Source organism: Boleophthalmus pectinirostris, unplaced genomic scaffold (genome assembly GCF_026225935.1).
Source record: "Boleophthalmus pectinirostris isolate CB_2022bp ecotype Guang Dong unplaced genomic scaffold, ASM2622593v1 HiC_scaffold_2, whole genome shotgun sequence".
Taxonomy (NCBI): Eukaryota; Metazoa; Chordata; class Actinopteri; order Gobiiformes; family Gobiidae; genus Boleophthalmus; species Boleophthalmus pectinirostris.
The window spans coordinates 20,708,498-20,724,143 of NW_026571152.1; the positions used below are offsets into that span (position 1 = coordinate 20,708,498).

Below are 15,646 nucleotides of genomic sequence, written 5' to 3' on the forward strand. Positions count from 1 at the left end.
TGGGTCTTTCTTGACCTTGACCTTGAGTATTCCTGGACCTGGACTGGCTTGAGATTTTGAGGGAATTAGCCTCTTCTGCAGTTCTGTGGGAAATGGCCTGGCCTGATTTTCTGGGCACCAGACTTGCCTATGATTTGGTGGAAATTGGTTTGGCTTGGGATTGTGAGGAATCTGGTTTGGCCTTGGATACTGTGGAAAATGGCCTGGCCTGTGTCTCTCTGGGAACCATACCATGCTAGGAATTCTCTAGGAACCAGGCTGACTGGGGATTCGGTGGGAAATTATTTGGCCTGTGTCTCTCTGGGACATGACCTGGCCTAGGATTTTGTGGGAACTGACCTTGTCTACGATTTTGTGGGTTATTGAATGGTCTGGGTTCCTGAGCTAGTCTGGTTTGTTCATGGGCTGGCCTAGGTTCCTGAGCTGGCTCAGTTTGACCATGGGCTTTTCTGGGTTCCTGAGCTGGCCTGGTTTCCTCCACTGGTCTAGATTCCTGGACTGACCTGGGTTGAACATCTGCTGGTTTAGGTTCCTGGCTTGCCTGGGTTCCTGGTCTGGTCTTGGTTCCTGGTCCGGTCCTGGTTGCTGGGCTGCCAGTCTGTGGGCTTTTGCGGCCTCCTGCTGGTCCCTCTTGTATTGTTCCTGCAGCTTGTAAACATGCTGCTTGAACAGCTGCTCCTCGTGTGGCTGCATTTGAGGGTTCTGAACTTTCATGAGCTCTTTGAACTCCATCATCTCCAGCATTTTCTCTGCTGTCAGGACCTTTGGCTTTTGTTTGCTGGGAGCCTGAGCCTGACATGACATCCGACCCACTCTCGCTTCCACTGTGTACAGTAAACCGGGGAAGCTCTGAACAACAAAGACCTCAAATTCAGCCGTCTTCTGCCTCCTCGCCATCAGAATTTCCATCATGGGGCTTTTGATTTAGAAGAAGAATGGATGCTTCATGGGGTCTGTGGGGTCCAGTTGCAGTTTACACCAGTATGGAGTTGTGTTTTCAGGCACCGGGAGCTCCTTCAAGTTTTCCACAACTTTTGAGGCTGCGTTTAGCTTAGCCTGTTTTTTTGAGGGTCCTGAGTCATAGCCAGTAAAGTCCCCACTTTGAGTTCCATGTGGAAGGTGAGCCTATGGCCTGGACCTTCTTGTCCCATCTCATGAAACTTCACATGCAGATTATGCAACGAAGACAGGTTCTTGAGCTGCTCCATGGCGGTTTTGCACTTTTCCCCTGGTCTTTGACTTTCCATCTTCTTGTATATTTTCAGTAAAGTGTCAAAGTTGGTTCTTGTAACTGTGTTTGTTCATCTGTTCTACAAGTCTGTGTCTCTGGATCTCAGTCAGTGGCTGATCTCTTCACAAGCTCCAATGTTGTGTCCAGTTTGAGCCAAGGATTTATACACACAGAAAACAGCTGCCTACGTCACACAGAGCTGCTTACATCACACAGGGCAGTGGCCCTTTCAGTCTGCCCCATGGGCAGCTGTGGTTTGCCACCACTGAGTGTGTAATAAATGAACAATGAACTGTAAAGTGGTTTGGGTGTCTTGAAAGGTGCTATAGAAATGAAATGATTTAATTAATTAATTTTGAGCTTTGGAGATGTACACAGTGTGTTACTCAAACATGTGTGAATTAAACAAAAGTTTTTGAGGAGGTAATAGTATTCTAACATGGCTTAAAGCTCACAAGAGTAAATTTTGGGTCATATAGGACATTTAATGATAGGAGACTCCTCACCAGTGGCTACATGCATAACACATATTCTTCATTCTTTATTATGGTGTATATCTTATGCATAAACTTGAGTGGATACAAGGTCTTAGCATTTCTTCTTAAGTGACAATTCCATATATTTTATATAAAGTAGGTTGGTTTGTATAAAATGCACCAAGTCAACAAAACACTCTTTCTCCACTTTGTCTGTGTAGAACTTTTTTGCCTTTGAGATTGGTAGCCAAATGCAAAATCATACAACCAGAATGACAATGGCAGTGCTTGAGGCAACTACTGGAATAAGGTCAAAACTATTTAACTGACTCATCACCAATTACACACGCACCGTAATTTTACGCAACATTAGGTATTGCCTATTACACTGTAGTTCCCATGTTACCAAATTTACCAAGTCTGTTGCGTTTTCATCTACACGTTCAGTCAAGCTAAAAAAAAAATAATACATTTTATATTTTATACTGATTCCACGGTAATTTAAAGATGTACCAACAAGAAATCAATTCATAATCACCATCCAGTGGTGAAAAAAAGTGTTTTGGTGCAGAATTAGGTTGATGGTAATGTGCCTGCTTCAGCTCCAAATCAACCTCTGACCTTTACCTAATTATCAAAACACCCTTGAATTAACCTTGACCTTCACTACACTATTGGTGTTGTGCAAGTATACACAGAATTTCATGGTTTATTACCCATGATTCAAGTCAAGTCTTAAGGGCTCATATTGAGCTGTTTTCTGGTGTTTCTTATGTGTGTTATAATGTTGTTTCCTCATTACAAAGATACCTGGAGTTGTGTTTTGTTTCGTTCACACGTGCTTAATACATTAACCCTGCATATTTAGGCTGAGTTCTTTTCTCAAACAGAAAACACACTGTTCCAACTTGTGATGTCATGTGATAATACGGGAAGTCCTCCATTGTGTTTTTAAACTCCACACACCTTCACTAGAATCATTTGGTTGATTTCAACCCCTGGAATTGCTAATCTCTACTAAACAAAAGGTAACAGGTAGCTGTTAACTTGAAATGTATTGATGACATCACAAGGTGGAACAAGGCATTTTGAGGTTTGGAGATGTAGACAGACTAATAATAACAGATTACTCAAATGTGTGTAAATGAGACAAAACACAACTTCGGATATGTTTTTGATGCAGTAACAACATTCTAATATATCTTAAAGTTCACGAGAGTCAGTTTTGTAATATAGAACCTTTAAAGCTACATGAAAAAATCTAATTCTACTACTTTTAAAATCCAGCTTTTTTATTTGTTAAAATGTAAATCCAAATATTTTCAGATTTATCCAGTAAAACATGTTAGGTGAACTGAGGATAAACTAATTATTGATGTTTATCACGACTTGCTCCCTCAAATTTCCCCTTTTTAAATACAAAACTGTTGTGTTTGGCTGTGGTTGTGACCCGTAATCCTTATCTTAAACTCACTTAGCTCCATGTTGTAATTCGATGTTCTTTTCTGGAGATTTCAATCACTTTCTCTGCTCAGATGAAGTCGACATGAGAAGCTTTTCGAGTCTGTGGGATGGGGGAGTTTGTATTGTTGTGGGGTCCATGGTCCACTACCACTTCCCTTTGGACTGGAGGGTCCTAGAGGCTCCTTTCCTTCCTTACCAACTCTGCTGATGCAAGCAGTTTGGAGCCTTATCACCAGACATAGCGGCTGATTTTAACCTGTTTTAAGTCAAATGAGGACAATGTCTGCTCTAGGGTTGCAAAATGTATTTACATTTATTTACAACCGTAGTATCAAGATCGGTATCGGACTTGAAAAACCTGAAAAACAATCAAATCAAACTGAAATTGCAATCAGAAGTTGGCAAATACTGAAATTATTTAAGTGTTAAAATACTAAAACAAAATACTGCAAACAAAAAGACATGAAAAAAGATCTCTACATTTCTTCTCTGAAATTTTTTTGTTTCTGAACACATTTAAAATGTAAACTTTGAACGAAATCTTTCTATGATAGCATATATCACAACTCTATCACAATTGCAATTTGATCTTTTTTTTTTCCAACAAGCAAAACTGCAATAATGGCGCAAAAATTGCCTGACATAACTAAGACTGGTTTGTGACTCCCTTTACCTGGATTAATGTGTCAATAACTTTACTGTTTAAATTTGGTTTAGAAATACACATTAGTTGTGTGGTTTAGTGATTTTTATTATAATCACACTATTTCATTTTTTCCAGATGTTAATCAATAGACTAATCTTCAGAGTACACAGGAACAGAATGTCTTCTCAGTGAAAGAAGGAACTGTTTATGAAGCAGATTTAAGACTGGTCAGGCCTCACTGCTGTATCCTGGTCACACATGAACCCAAGAACAATGCTCTTTTAAAAAACAACTTGAGCTTTCATAACTCAAATCCACTGACTTACAAAAAGGCCACCACTACTTCTTCCTCCTGCTGTGCTTATGGCTTAAACCAGGCTGAACATGGGCAGTTCTGTGACCGCCACCTCCAGCAGTGCCTTGCTCCCCTAAAGCTAAGGTGGTACTTGCTAATTGCCTTTTCCACATAGACACAGACTCTACACACATGACTAGCTATGAGCGCTAACATGGCCAACCACTGGGCTCATGTGCTTGGATTATCAGTGAAAAAGAAGCAGCCAATTTAATCCAAAAATGTCAGCAGTACTACTTCTAAGAATGGAGGGGTCATTTTTGGTAGAGAGAAAGGCACCCATGCATGCGCCCACCCTGACCTCACCTCAGAACCAGGCACCCGCAGAAATCTGCCCCCTCCTGCGCGGCATAGAGGACCCCCAGACTAGCAGTAATAAATAGATTCTTTCTCTAACATGCTTAATCCCGCTAAACAGCAACAAATCCTATTAGGCCATGAATTATAAATCCTACTTCTCCATCTCACCCATTCCTCCCATACTCCCCTCTCCCTCCATAACGCACTCCTCATGTTACATACAAAGAAATGGCAGTCCTGTTGCATCAGTGGTAATTGGCACAAAATAGCTGCAAAATTCTTCAGACATATTAGTCTTTGTTCCAGTGTATGTGGGATAAAAACAACAGTTGTCAACAGTTGTCAAAGACTTCAGCACTAAAAATTCAGCTCATCAAACTACTGCCTCAGATCCAGAGGTAAGTAGAGTAGCCAGAACTTTTATTCACGTAAAAGTAACTTCAAAATGATAATAATATTACTCAAGTACAAGTAAAAATTACTTTAAGTAAGAGTAAAAAAGTATTTGGGAAAAGTACATCTCAAGTAAGAGTCACTTAAAGAGTAACTGTTGGGACATAACACTGGATTTATAATTTAAGGTTAATGTAATTAGAAGGACAAAACATAATAAATAATGGACAAAATTTAGTACTTTCAAAGGATAGATACAAAAATAAGTCAAACTAAATCGTATCTGAAGGAGCGGTGCAAGAAACACAAATGTTTAGATCATTTAAAAGCTTCGCTTTGTTGGAAAAGTAACCACAGTTGGAAGAGTAACCACTTACTTTTACTCAAGTAACAGTATTGTTACTTTAATGAAAAAAAAAAAACTCAAATAGGACATTTGCTCCTAGAAAAGTACTCTGAAAACTACAATTAATTTTAAAAAGTTACTCAAGTAAATGTAACGGAGTACCTCCGTCTGCTCAGATCATTCCTTCATGTTCCACCTTTATATAATTTTATGTTAAATTGTGTACTCTGTTGATCAAATGTGCTTATATTGTGTAAATAAACATTCACATAAAAAGCATATTCTTTTGCATTTTGTGAGCAGTAGGAACTGACTGAGAATGAGTAAGATTTTAGCAAGATTGCAACATGTGTTCTTGACCCGTAACCACTGTGCCTGTACATGAACAAAAATGGAAATGATAATAAGTATCTGAATTTTCATAATGTACTTCCCTTAAGGACCACTCCTAAAGCTATAGTGGTTAAACTATTAAATATCAAACTGTTAGCCTTGATGCTATCACTAAAATACACAGAGCCACGCCTTGATTCGAACATTAGGACTCAATGAAGTTGCACCAAGTTGGTCCATTACAGACTAGTCCTTTTCCGGTTTAATTACTCATAACACTTGGGTTGTATTCAAAAGATTACCTGGTCTAGACATGTCTGCCTTGTTATTCTAACCACTTTTTTCTTTCACTCATCTTGGCATAGCTTGCTAATGCTATGCTAGTGTCACAAAGTTCATACACATTAATATGATGTATGAGGTTGTTGTATGAAATTTACATAACTTTAAATTAATGTTTGAAATAGTTTTCAGATTGTAGCTTTCTCAGAGTTGTATTTCAATTCATGCATGTTTGAGTGACCTTGTATGGCATTTGAGGCTTGAGTTTGCACTTGCTTTCTTGCAATTATCTGCAGAATTTTGACTCCAGAATTTTGACTCCAGGTCATCACATATAGGGTTAAAATGTTGTGGAAAACAACGCTGGTTGCTACAGTGAAATGCCACGAAGAGGAAGGGCTAGCAGAATCGGTTCTACTATTTTCAACACGATGTCAATGGACCACTTTGTAGTCATTTTTTACCTATATTGCAACTGGGGTTAGTGATACGTTGATGCAAATCAAATCATATGACAATAGTACTTTTTGGTGAAGTTTTGTGATCCAGTACTTTTCTGTTAATTATAGCTTTATGATTTAAGCACACACACATACTTGTGTTGAGACGATACTAAAATTTCAAACTTGATTTCAAATAGTCCTTGTATTGAGCTAAATACCGATTCTGATGCCATGATGATAAATAAAAACACTCTTCTGATTTTGATACAGCTCATGATCATTCTAAAGTTATTCAGGAATGGCTCATTTTGGTCCTGTAAATGTGACTTTTTTAGTATCAATACCTGCTCAAATGACAGCTAGTTTTGATACTAGTTTTAGTATTGAATAGTATTTCATTTTTGACCCTAACACATACCCCACATACCCCATCTACTCATAATTGTCAGCGTTCATCATTTTTTCAGTTTAGTTGTGTCTTAATGGCATATTTAATGATACAATCTACATAAGTCGTGATCAAATTCAGTATTATGATCTTGGCCCTAGAAAATTGTGATATGATATTGTTGCCATTTTTTTGTGGTTTACGATGAACAAAATATAAAACCATGATTGATGTGTCTTATGTGTGTTTTCATTGGGCCCAAAAATAACTGAAGTCTCTAAAATTTACATATTTGTGTGAATTATTTATATCTACAATTTACATCTTTGTCATTGTTTTCAACTTCAGCAATTTTCCAACCCGGTCCAGTGCTTTTGCTGCCACATGAAACAGTGTAACCTCTGTACTCCCTCTGTGTCTCAGCTCCTAATGCTCTGGCCTTTTATGTGGCTTTCCTTCACTATTGTCTCCACGCAGCATTTGTCCTGATGAGGCTCTATTTGAACTGAGAACGAGAAACAGAGCCAACCAGAGCAAGCCACACCAGGGGAATGTATATCAGATAGTAATTATTAACCAGCTGTGTATTGTTTTGCAGGGTTTTGATCAATATAACATAGGGGTTAAGGGCTGGTTTGAATTTAATAGAGTTATTTAAAACCTAAGCATTGTTTGCAATAGTCTAGAAAATATTTATTGGCCTTTATGTAACCAGGATAGTCCAACTAAGAATTTCTTTTTAGGAGGAGTTCCAATTGTACTTGTGGTTTTGTAGTCATAGTAAAACCTGGAGAAAGTCTATATGGACATACAGGGAGAATATGCAAACTCCACTCAGGAGGCTCCCACAGAGTCCAGGAATCGAACCCATGACCTTCTAGTTGTGAGGTGAGAGAATACTACAAAGTTAATCAGTAAAAGCAGAAGTTATAATTTTGTTTTAAGTACAGTGTAGTAAAAGTTGTAGTAAAGGTTGGAAAAGTTGGAGTTGTCCTTAACCACAACTTAAATTTTTAAAAGTTAAATATTTAAATTGCTTTTACCCACTTTTGAAGTATGAAGAATGACGACTATTTCAGAATGAACTGTTAGCCCCACCCATTTAGTCCCTTCTGACTCTGATGTTGTATCATGACAGAGAAACTAACTGGATGCAGGCCCCTCTTAAAATTGTTAATAATATGTTGAAACATAGCTACAGGCGCTAACTTTGGTTCTATAAAATTACATTAGAATCAAACAGTGGCCATCCAAATGTTATATTCCACAATCACATTACGAGAGATTTACTGGTGCAGAGTAAAGTGAGTAAATGTAGGCTAGTATGTCCCTTTATTGCAAATACGCCAAATAGTCCCAGTCATAATTCTAAACTCATTTTGTTGTCAATGACTTCAAAAACATTCATGTCGCAGAAGCTTGTGGAACGCCACCAGCCCCAGTCCGACCTCAGCACTTTAATTATCCCAGTATAATTAAATAAACAAAATATACACTGTGGTTTTGGAGGCTTAATGATTGCAAACTCCTTACAAACAAGATTTACTATCTCCCAGAGCTTAACGCCGGCTTTATGTCCTGAAACATTTCTTTAATCTCCTTCTATTTTCATTTAGGCACGAGAGAATCCACATGGGAGCACTTTGCATGGGAGGCCATTCATTTGAAAGAGTCATTGAGTGGGAAACTTGTGTCTTGAGCAGCGTGCCCTTAGACGATTCCTACCACGACACCCGCTGGCATGCCATCACTTTCAGATCAAACATGACTGGAAGAATGCAGCGGTCTTATCCCTTCAAGATATGATAAAAGGATGTCTGTTTTTGAGGGAAAGGGCCAAAGCTCTATAGTCATAAGGCTTTTCTTTGACTTAGACTACTGCAGGCTCGCTGGTAGTCCAACTATGGTGCATTCATGTCTGAGGATGCTTTCTCCTCTTGGTTATTACCAAACACCATGGAAGCACAGGAAATTGAAAGATCCCCACCAAAATAAGAGCTAAAGAGTGGGGGCAGTGGGCAGTGTTGCTGACAGTGTTGTCTTTATATAGGCCTGTCATGATAATTACCATATCGACTTGTCGTTCAATATATGAAAGCTGGAACAATGTATTTTGGGGCTCAGTATTTATAGTGTGTACAATTTCTTTGTAAAAGTGGGAAGATCTGGAGTATTTTTGTTGTATACAATAAAATTTGAGCTGTAGAGGGTTGAATAACTAGCTTTTAAGGCTAATTATTGGTTCATTCTGTTGTTTATTTGTTGCAACTCAGGTCTTTTAAAAATGGTTTACTGGAATTTTCTTGCATTATTGTTATTGTATCATTGGCATGAAGGAGTTTCAATATTATCTTATCTCTGTACCAATATATCGAGCTTCAAAAGTTGTTATTGTGACAGGCCTGTTCATTCATAATTAATTTATTAATTTCGGAGCAAAACAGCAATGTTTTTTATGTATTTTTAAAGAAGACATCTTGGCTTTTGTCCTCTAATCTGTGTATAATATTTTATATGTTGGACATTTGAAATAGTAATATTGATGTAAACAATTCTGACTGAAAGCTGTTGAGTTTCAGTTACTCACCATAAACGTCAGTGCCGCACTGCCGGACCATGCTGGCAGCCCCATCTATGAATTGCTGTAGTTCATCTGAAGTTCAAAGTGAGTGCAGAGCAGTGAGCAGTGTTGGGTTTAGGGGAAAATGTTCGTTTTCAGAGCAATGACGTGTAAAGATTACTCTAACCCTAACCCTAACTCTAAATAGTGGGTAAATGGAAAGGGAAAATAATTATAACATGGTTAAAAGCTATTACACTTTAGTAGTTGTTTTAAAAATGTTCCATGAACATTTTATGTCTTCTCTACTTCATAGTAGCAGTAGTAAAAGTAGTAGTAATAGCTTTGAAGTTTTGGAATGAAAAAAGATAAACTATGTAAAGATGACTTACAAACATTGTGCAGCAGTGCGAGAGTTGCCATTGACAACCTCAAAGTGAACATCCAAAAATGAAATCCCTTATTAAGCACTTCAGAGGAGGCAGTGGGGCTAAATCTGTCACTTCTTTTAATAGCCTTTACATGACTTCAGAGAGTGACCTCATGAATAGTTTGTCTGTTCACAAACCTGGTGGTGGGCTTAATCCTGTCTTACATACATACAAAAGAGCCCTCCCCACTTTGAGTCATGGGGCTGAATAATGGCACATATATTGGAAGTGGGTGTGTGACATTTACAGACTCAAGAAGAAGAGATTTCAGGACTCACACTATACTCAGATGAAAGATACAATACATAGAGGGCTGGGTACTTTTCCATTGTGATACTAAAACTAAATACATAGTTTTTGATACTGGTACACAGTAGTAGTAGCATCAATTTAGTAGTACCATAAAACAGAAAAAAAATTAGTTTATATTTTTTTAAATAGCACCTTCTCCTTTTCAGTATTATATGTAGTAGTACATTTCAATATTTCACATCCCTACTTTTCACTCCAACCACTATACCTCTGAAACTTACAAGTAAATACTGTGTGGTTCCGCTAAATGAGCCTGAAGATAAGGATTAACCATAAACCTGGTGTAAAACTGGATTTAATGACTAAACAGTAACAACACTAGTCTGTAAACAGAACTAAGCTAGGACTAAAACTAGGAGAAGGTGGTGCTAATCATCCTCCAAATCTGGATTAATATGCAGTAAGACTAAACCAAACTTCACGGTACAAAAATAGCATTAAAAATCCTGGGTTAAACAAGGACTAAACATAAAAGTAGCTCTAAAATACCCTTTTCCATCAAGATGCTGGTTCTGTGCTGGTTTTCAGTTCAGTTTTCCGCCAAATAAGGTCTAGAATTAGTTGCAGCACTGTTTATTAGCCAACAGATAGTTTGGTTGTTTTTCTCCGAACTGCCCCATCAACTTTTTCTCTGTATTTCTGCTAAAACTGACTTTGTTTTTATATGTTTAGTATTCAACTGGAACTGGTTATCATTTTTGGCCTGGCTGTTAACTGGTGCAGACTCAGCACCAATTGTCAGCATCAAGAGCCAGCATTTTTTGAGTGGAAAAAGGCAGATTTTTTTTTTTTTTTTTTTTTTTGCCTTTTTATGAAATTTTGCATATCTGTTAAAGGGGTGGAACTTTGGAACAATTAAACATTTAACTCTGGGCAGATACTTTAATTATGATACTTAGATTGTGCTTTACTTTGCTATACCTTCATGTACTGTTACTGTCTTGTTTTTTCTGTCTTCCTTGATTGAAAAGGGGTAAAAATGAACCAGCATTTGAAATATGAAATCCTCTATAAAATCTAGTTTTCCATCCATCCATCCATCCATTTTCGTCCGCTTATCCGGGGCCGGGTCGCGGGGGCAGCAGCCTAAGCAGGGACTCCCAGACTTCTTTCACCCCAGACACGTCCTCCAGCTCCTCCGGGGGAACCCCGAGGCGTTCCCAGGCCAGCCGAGAGACATAGTCCCTCCAGCGTGTCCTGGGTCTTCCCCGGGGCCTCCTACCAGTGGGACATGCCCGGAATACCTCCCGAGGGAGGCGCCCAGGAGGCATCCGGAACAGATGCCCGAGCCACCTCAACTGGCTCCTCTCGATGTGGAGGAGCAGCGGCTCTACTCCGAACTCCTCCCGTGTGACTGAGCTCCTCACCCTATCTCTAAGGGAGCGCCCAGCCACCCTGCGGAGGAAACCCCTTTCGAGCGCTTGTATCCGCGATCTTGTCCTTTCGGTCACTACCCAGAGCTCATGACCATAGGTGAGAGTAGGAACGAAGACTGACCGGTAAATCGAGAGCTTCGCCTTTCGGCTCAGCTCCCTCTTCACCATAACGGTCCGATACAGCGACCGCATCACTGCCGAAGCTGCACCGATCCGCCTGTCAATCTCACGTTCCGTCCTTCCCTCACTCGTGAACAAGACCCCGAGATACTTGAACTCCTCCACTTGAGGCAAAGACTCCCCACCCACCCGGAGAGGGCAAGCCACCTTTTTCCGGTCGAGAACCATGGCCTCAGACTTAGAAGAGCTGATCTCCATCCCAGCCGCTTCACACTCGGCTGCAAACCGCCCCAGTGCACATTGCAGGTCCTGGTTCGATGAAGCCAACAGGACAACATCATCTGCAAACAGCAGAGATGAGATCCTGTGGTCCCCAAACCGGACCCCCTCCGGCCCCTGACTGCGCCTAGAAATTCTGTCCATAATAAACACAATGAACAGAACCGGTGACAAAGGGCAGCCCTGGCGGAGTCCAACATGCACCGGGAACAGGTCTGACTTACTGCCGGCAATGCGAACACAGCTCCTGCTCCGGTCATACAGGGACCGGACAGCCCTTAGCAAAGGGCCCCGGACCCCATACTCCCAGAGCACCCCCCACAGGACACCACGAGGGACACGGTCGAATGCCTTCTCCAAGTCCACAAAGCACATGTGGACTGGTTGGGCAAACTCCCATGAACCCTCGAGCACCCTATGGAGAGTGTAGAGCTGGTCCAGTGTTCCACGGCCAGGACAAAAACCACATTGCTCTTCCTGGATCTGAGGTTCGACTATCGGCCGGATTCTCCTCTCCAGTACCCTGGCATAGACCTTACCGAGAAGGCTGAGGAGTGTAATCCCCCTATAGTTGAAGCACACCCTCCGGTCCCCCTTCTTATACAGAGGGGCCACCACCCCGGTTTGCCAGTCCAGAGGTACTGTCCCCGACCGCCACGCGATGTTGAAGAGGCGTGTCAGCCAAGACAGCCCCACAACATCCAGAGACTGAAGGTACTCAGGACGGATCTCACCCAACCCCGGAGCCTTGCCACCAAGGAGCTTTCCAACCACCTCAGTGACTTCAGCCAGGGTGATGGATGAGTCCGCCTCCGAGTCCCCAGCCTCGGCCTCCTCCTCGGAAGACGTGACGGTGGGATTGAGGAGATCCTCAAAGTATTCCTTCCACCGCTGGACAACGTCCCCAGTCGAGGTCAGCAGCTCTCCCCCCGCACTGTAAACAGTGTTGGCGAAGAACTGCTTCCCCCTCCTGCGGCGCCGGACGGTTTGCCAGAATCTCTTTGAGGCCATCCGATAGTCCTTCTCCATGGCCTCCCCGAACTCCTCCCAGCTCCGAGTTTTTGCCTCCACAACCGCATGGGCTGCAGCACGCTTGGCCCGCCGGTACCCGTCAGCTGCTTCAGGAGTCCCCTGAGCCAGCAAGGCCCGATAGGACTCCTTCTTCAGCTTGACGGCATCCCTTACTTCCGGTGTCCACCACCGGGTTCGGGGATTGCTGCCGCGACAGGCACCGCAGACCTTACGCCCACAGCTCCGAGCAGCCGACAATAGAGGCCGAGAATGAAGCCCACTCGGACTCCATATCTCCAGCCTCCCCCGGAATCTGGGAGAAGTCCTCCCGGAGGTGCGAGTTGAAAGTCCCTCTGACAGAGGGCTCCGCCAGACGTTCCCAACAGACCCTCACTACACGCTTGAGCCTGCCAGGTCTTTCCGGCTTCCTCCTCCGCCAGCGAACCCAACTCACAACCAGGTGGTGATCAGTTGACAGCTCAGCCCCTCTCTTCACCCGAGTGTCCAAGACACGCGGCCGGAGATCAGATGACACGACTACCAAGTCGATCATCGACCTCCGGCCTAGGGTGTCCTGGTGCCACGTGCACTTATGGACACCCTTGTGCTCGAACATGGTGTTCGTTATGGACAAACCGTGACTAGCACAGAAGTCCAATAACAAAACACCGCTCGGGTTCAGATCGGGGAGGCCGTTCCTCCCAATCAGCCCCCTCCAAGTGTCACTGTCGTTGCCCACGTGGGCGTTGAAGTCCCCCAGGAGAACAACGGAGTCCCCGGTCGGTGCACTGTCTACTACCCCTCCCAAGGACTCCAAGAAGGCCAGGTACTCAGCACTGCTGTTCGGCCCGTAGGCCGACACCACAGTGAGAGACCTGTCCCCGACCCGAAGGCGCAGGGATGCGACCCTCTCGTTCACCGGGGTGAACTCCAACACACGATGCGCGATGAGCAGGCCCACACCAGCCCGCCGCCGCTCCCCGCGGCCAACGCCAGAGAAATGGAGAGTCCAGCCCCTTTCAAGGAGTTGGATTCCAGAGCCCAAACTGTGCGTGGAGGTGAGGCCGACTATATCTAGTCGGTAACGCTCAACCTCCCGCACAAGCTCAGGCTCCTTCCCCCCCAGCGAGGTGACATTCCATGTCCTCAGAGCTAGTCTCCATGTCCGGAGATCCGGTCGTCGAGGCCCCCGCCGTCGACTGCCGCCCAGATCTCTCTGCACCGGCCCCATATGGCTCCTCCCGCAAGTGGTGGTGAGGACGGCCCCACGTCGCTCCTTCGGGCTAAGCCCGGCCGGGCCCCATGGGGGAAGGCCCGGCCACCAGGCGCTCGCTGACGAGCACCCACCCCAGGCCTGGCTCCAGGGTGAGGCCCCGGTGACACCAATTCGGGCGACGTAACTGGCCTCTGAGTGGACATTCATCATATGGGACTTCTGAACCGTTCTTCGTCTGACCCGTCCCCCCGGACCTGTTTGCCTTGGGTGACCCTACCAGGGGCATGAAGCCCCCGACAACATAGCTCCCAGCACTCAAACCCCTCCACCACGATAAGGTGACGGTTCAAGGAGGGGAATCTTGTTTCCATGAGGTTTTTATCCTACAAAGTTTTTCATTTGCGTTCAGTCTATTCCCCCCCCACAAATAACTGCTTTTACAACATACCTTCTTAGACTAAAAGGCATTTTCCTAAACTAAAATATATCAAATTCAGGTACAGCTCCTTGAATATAGAAAGCAACCATGTGTATAAGCTCAAAACCAGTGTTCGTTTGAAGTGCAGCCTCAACAAAGAGATGTAAGAATCCCATTGCTGTACTTTCTGCTCGCCAAATGTTTAATGGAACCAAAAGGCGGGGGTTTGTGTTAGACTAAATCTCTCCCGTGTTATTCTTGTGTGAACATATGTGGTGTCAGGAAGTTCTACAACCATCAAAAACCACACTTCTTTTTTGCTTCCTACATATGTTTTCGTTCCCAATTATGTCCAAACCTCAGTAGTACTTGAAAAAAATACTTCCTTTCTCCTTGCGCTATGGTGTACGTGGCTAACTGCACTTGTTTTGTATTGTTTGTATGCATTTCCTCCTATAGACAGACCCATGGCTTTCATGTGTGCGTTTTATGGTCCCCTCCATGTTAGTGCATTGTCTGTTTAGATCTTTTGTTGCCCCTCAGACTAATTAAGACTTCAGTGTGACTTGTTGACTCCGTTGGTGTTTTGCAAGGAGAGGGAAGGGGTAGTGTAGTCTGGGTTTAAGTCCGAGTTACTAAACCCCAGTTCGAGTCAAGTCCAAGTTGAGACATTAACATATGAAGGGAGAGCTCCATTTCGTGTCTAGTTAAATTAAGCTTGAGTTGAGGTTCAAGTTTTTGTTTGTTGTCCCTCTACAGAGAATCAGTGGATCATATTATATAAAAATTTGGGAAAATAATCAAAATCTGCTCTCTTTATCAGTCCAAAAATATCATCTTGATAAATAATAAAGCCATATCAAATGATCTTTTCTCATCAATCTTAGAACTGTTATTAAAATTTGCCCTAAAATCAATATGAGTGGAAGTCTGGTTATTCATTTCACGGGTGCAACAGCTTTTCTTTATTTCCACCAATTTAATTTGAGCTGTTTTTCAATATAGCGTTACAGATGAGGTGCATGACTCCACTATGTAACAGTATGCTGTAACAATGTACAATATGCCCTATTTAAACCTGGTTCTAATATTTTTCTGTGCATAAAAACTTTTACGTCTTTCCAATTGAAACCTAATATTAGTCTTGTCACAGTACAATTCCAGTTTTATAGGAGCACAACATAACAGCCTATTTAAACCTTGATCTAATACTTTTCTGTGCATCAAAACGTGTAAGTCTTTTGTATTGAAACCCAACATTAGTCT

At 42.6% G+C, this 15,646-nt stretch overlaps 1 protein-coding gene across 1 annotated transcript in view; it reads left to right on the plus strand.

The window, feature by feature from the left end:
* The window catches only part of kcnq1.2 (potassium voltage-gated channel, KQT-like subfamily, member 1.2), a 169,274-nt gene that overhangs the window by 84,882 nt on the left and 68,746 nt on the right, over positions 1-15,646 (plus strand). The gene's annotated exons all lie outside the window — the stretch shown is intronic.